This window comes from Nicotiana tomentosiformis, chromosome 3, assembly GCF_000390325.3.
Source record: "Nicotiana tomentosiformis chromosome 3, ASM39032v3, whole genome shotgun sequence".
Lineage (NCBI taxonomy): Eukaryota > Viridiplantae > Streptophyta > Magnoliopsida > Solanales > Solanaceae > Nicotiana > Nicotiana tomentosiformis.
In genome coordinates, this window is record NC_090814.1 from 105024765 (window position 1) to 105030499 (window position 5735).

A 5735-nucleotide genomic window follows, 5' to 3' on the forward strand; every position below is an offset into this window, starting at 1 on the left:
ATTATTTACTCACGGTATCTCGTGCCCATATTTCATTTTATAATCCATCTGGCAATAGCCATATGCTCTCAATTTCAACATAAATCAGATTGTTATCAATTTACCAATAACAAGAAAAATTGTACAAGGTATAAAATAAACACAAGAAAATTACAACATCACATGAAAATCACCAACACCACAACTCCACATCATCACATATAGTCCCTGACAATAGCCACCCTTATCTCTCCTATAATAGCCACCCTTATCACTTCTATAATAGCCACCCTTATCCCTCCGCCCTGACAATATCAATAGCCACCCTTATCGCTCCTATTGCCACCCTTATCGCTCCTATTGCCACCCTTATCACTCCTATAATAGACACCATTATCCCTCCGCCCTCACAATATCAATATCCACCCTTATCGCTCCTATTGCCACCCTTATCTCTCCTATAGCCACCCTTATCGCTCCGCCCAGACAATATTCCAACAAATACAACGACAGTGAAATGGCACCCTTATACCCACATAATATCAACAATGGAATGCCACCCTTATCTCCTCAAATTAACAACTCACACAACATAACAATTTATATGAGAAATTATCACGACAACATAATAAAAATTAATTCACATCAAAATTTACCCAATGTCCACAACCAAATTCCAAAGATACAACAAAATCAATTAATTTCACAAACAAATAGCCGAAGGCTACACACAATGTATATAACACCACAAAAATAATCAACAGAGATAGAAATTATTCAGCATAAAGTAAAGCCTTCAATAATCCAAATTTAGCTAATTATGTTATCAAATCTTCTTAAGCTTGCTTAATTAATTATTTGCATAGGGAAAATTCATAAATAAAAATTAAATTCCAAGAATATCAACCATCAAACTCACGGAATTCACATAGATATACAAGTAATAATTACATCAAATTGTCATATAAAAACAAATTCAATAAATGTGATTTGAGGCATGGCAACTAGATAATTAAATATATGCCAACAATTATTCAATTTACTACACAATATTCCCAAGACTTTAAACCAATAAACTTTGCACATATAAGCCCGAGTACGTACTCGTCACCTCGCGTACACGGTTTTTCATATTTTACAAATGGCACATAAGACTCGATGCCGAAGGGGTAACTCCCCCACTCGAGGTTAAGCAAGACACTTACATAATTCCCCCACTCGAGGTTAAGCAAGACACTTACATTTTTGAAGTTAGGCCGATATTCCAAAATAGCTTTCTTGCTTGAATTGACCTCCGGACAACTCAAATCTAAAATTCACCTCTTAATAATACTACGATGGTCCCCCACACTAAACAAATTTCAATCTACAACAATGCAACACAATTGCACCAATATTAGTAAATAAATTTCCAGAATTTTGGTCGTTTAGGCATTTTATCAAACACCTAGAGTACATAATATTTTACTACCTCTAGTAATGGTGTTTCTTCATCTAACAATCCCTCCTTTCCACCAATAAGAGATAATAAATTATCCTTTGTCTACAAAGAACCTACTTTAGCACCATTAAAATCATCAATGAACTCATATCCAACCAACTGTTGCTAATTAATTCATTACAAAATCTCTACAACACCCAATAATCTAGTTTAAGTATTTTTGGCTTCCAAGCACTATCCAATAAGTGTTAATACTTATTTCTTGCTCACACACTCATAATAAATCCATACATATAAGTCTAAGAGTGAAGGATTACCTTTTTGGAAGAAATCTTGCAAAAACCCTCCTTTGAGTTCTTGAAGATCTAAGTATTTTATGTGTAGATTTCATTAATACTAGTGTAAAAATGGTAGAATTTCATACCAAGATAATGGGGATTGCTTACCTTGAAGAAGAGAGGAGTTGGTGGTCTTGAGTGAGTGGAGAAGAGCTCCAAAATTCGTCCAAATAAAGTGGGGAAAATGAACCCCGAAATTGTATCTATAGGCCTTGATTTTTGGGTTTCGGATGCTGTCCGGATGCTATGGCAGCACTTCACTGCCAGCCCTTCATTCGGATGCGGCCTCGGATGCTTCGCATCCGCAGTCTCCTCTGCCAGCCTTTGGTAATCTGGTCATAACTTTTTGTAGAAATGTTCGATTGACGAACGGTTTGAAGCGTTAGAAACCAGACTCGAAGATCTTTCATTTGCTACATTGTGAATCACATAAATCCTTATATATATGTAGATACTCTCGTCCTAATTTAGGTCTCGTGCCGAAACATAACAAATCGATCCGGAATGACCTCAAATTTTGCTCACAAGTCATAAATGACATAACGAAGCTATTAAAATTTCCGAAATCGAAGTCCAAGACCGATACATCAAGGTCAACTCCCGGTCAAATTTAATTCCGAACCTTCCAAAACCAAATTTGACCGCACACACAAGTCATAATACATATTATGAAGTTTCTTGGGATCTTAGGTCACTGAACAGAACGTTAATTCTCAAAACGACAAGTCGGGTCATTACAGAGAGATCTCCCCTTCTCTTTTTTGTTTCTGCGCATAAACCTCGCATCTGCGAGAGTCGCACCTGCGGCTGTCCAAGCGCAAGTGCGAACGTACCAGATGCAGAAGGCTTCAGCTCTTCTTCAAAATTCCAAAATTGATCCGAGCCTCGTCCGGTTAATACTCGGGGCCCCCGGGTCCCGCCCGAACGTACTAATAGGTTTGAAATCATAAAACGGACTCGCTCGAACTATCGGAATGCGTAAAACAATATCAAATCTAAGAATCATACCCTAAACCAAATTGATTCAAATTTAAAAATTTCAAGTTCTTCAATTTACTTCCAATGCGCCGAAATATACTTAACTACTTGGAATGACACGAAAATTTGCGTGCAACTCTTAAATCACTATACGAAACTATTCCCAAACTCGGAATTCCAAACGGACTTTAATTACTCAAAACCCTACTCCAAACCAAATTTAAAGAATTTTAAACCTTCAAATAGTTGATTTTTACTATTAAGCGTTAAAACGCTCCCGGGTTATCAAAAACTCGATTCGGACATATGCCCAAGTACAAAATTATCATACGAACCTATTGGAACCGTCAAATCCCGATTCAGGGGTCGTTTTCTCAAAATGTTGACCGAAGTAAAACTTGTCCATTTAAAGCTAACTTAAGGAACCGAGTGTTCCGATTTCAACCCACACACTTCCAAATCCCGAACCAACCATCCCCGCGAGTCATAAATTAATAAAAGCATGTTCGGGGAGTTTTATTTTAGGGAACGGGTTTCTAAAAGTTAAAATGACCGGTTGGGTCTTTACAAAATAGAAGGAAAATCAGGTAACCTTTCATATTTACTCGGTATGATTATAGTATATAAAAATATTCAATCTTCCTTTCATTTATAGTCTCAAATGCCAACCACTTTGGCTAATTTATTTGAAACTAAAAATAATTTCTTTTGAGACTTACTACAATATCCATGTCAAGAACAATTTTATTCATCCAGATAGTAACAAATTAGTTATTCCAGAGCTCTTAATTAATTCTGTACTACAAGATCTTTTGTCACACCATCCATATGGTGAATATCTCCTTCACGGAGAAAATTATATCATAATAATTGTCATGGTCAAAATCATCATAAGCGAAATCATTTCTTGCTTTAAGTTTGCATTTAATAACTTTTTATAAGGCATGACAATATATTTTTGGCGTACCACATGTACGCGACCAATGACATATTTGTTTACCTGTAAAACGGTATAGTTGAATTTATACATGGTTTCTAGACAAGTGAACTAATTTAATCCTAAAATAATACAATAATTGAAGAAATATATAATACTTAGCCTTGAAATATGGATGAAAACAACATAGATGAAAATTTCGGGAACAATGTATCCGAGCACAGCGATGATAAGATCAAAAAGCAAGAGGTAAAATTGTATAAAGCTTTGTATAGAATAAAGTGTAAGTTTAGCCAGAAAATTCGTGTCCCTTACAATGATCACTGAGCTCACTATTTATAGCTATCTCTAGGGAAGGAAGTCCTAGGATCACGTCCTCCTTTATTGTGAATTATGAGGGTCATTGATGAATACGTAACGGTGATCATAAATGTCAAATTCTCTGTAATGGACCATTGCTCTTAATGCTGCAGAATATTCCCTATTAAATGTTACCGGGCGTAGAGCATTTAACACACCTTTATGAACATTATCCTTTCTGGTGACAAGCGGAATGGCTGCGTTCGGTCTTCGACCATCCCTGTCTTGAGTTCCACGTGTCCTCCCTTTAGACGATCACGTGTCATATCATATTTCACCCTATACAATATTCATGTAACCACATAGTAATATGCATTATCTTTCTATCTCTCAAACCTCCCTTATTTTGAGAACCCTTATTGTTCTCCTTTTTACAATTGCCATAATGATGACTATTATTATTGTGGTCTTTGGTACGTCCACGTTCATTGGTCAACCACTTGTGTTCATTTAGACTTATTATGCACTGCTACCACATTCACTTCAAGAATGGATCAAATCAAGTGGGACAAGTTTCATGCTTTTTTATGAAAAATATATTATTTTTCTTTAGTTATTATATCATCAATATGGTGCATTGGAACTCAAACCCAATGTCTTACCCATATAAAGGCATATTAGGCCATAATGAGTTGGAAATCGAACTCAACTCTTATTATCATGGTGCACCGAAACTCACGCCCAATGCCTTATTATCATAGTGCAGTAGACTTCAATCTACCTGTCACGACCCAAAATTTATTATACGTCGTGATGGCGCCTAACACCGCCATTAGGCAAGCCAACGGTGATTTATCAATTTAATTACTCAATTTATTACTTTCGAAATCACAAATTTTAATAAGAAAAGGAAATTTACATTTTTAGATCCACGAGAATGTACAAAATTATAGTTTATAAGAGAAATGAAAGGCGATGATCATATACAGAAGTGTAAGCATAAACTAGTATACCCAAAAATCCGATGTCTCAAGTGCATGAGCATTTACGAAGGAGTACAATAATAATACAACATCTGTCAGGATTGCAAATAAGACAAAATAAAATAAATAGTACGATGGGGACTCTGTGGACTGCGATGCGTATCCTGGGATGCAGCTCACACGAAGTCTCCTCAACAGCTGCGCCTACGCGCCAAAATGATCATCAAATGAACCTGTCAGATCCTGCACCATTTAGTGCAGAAGTGCAGCATGAGTACGTAAATCAACACTTACCCAATAAGTATCTAGTCTAACCCTAGAAAAGTCATGACGAGAGGTCGACATTGACACTTACTAGAGGTCCAACAAAGCAATATAATAAAACGATAAGCAAATGTGAAGCACACAACCATAATGGGGTAAATCTGTAAGTTACTTAATCTTCCAAATATTTCCTTTAAAGTATGAATTTCTCAGTCTTGTATTCTACCTCATCAGCTCAGATGTATCAAGTACTAGTAACAAATGGATAAGAAGTACCATATAAAATGCCGGGCATCAGTGGAAAGATAATCTCATGAATGTTCGGACTACCAGCGATATAACGCACGATCATGCCGAGATCGTTCGGCTCGATTCAGAATAATGTGTACACTCTCGAGGGTCGAGAGACACGAACCATAGATGCATCTATTAAACTGCCGAGGCATTTGGCCCACTAAACAAGAAAGGAAGTTACTGAATTACGAGACACATGCTTACAATACGGTACATGAGCA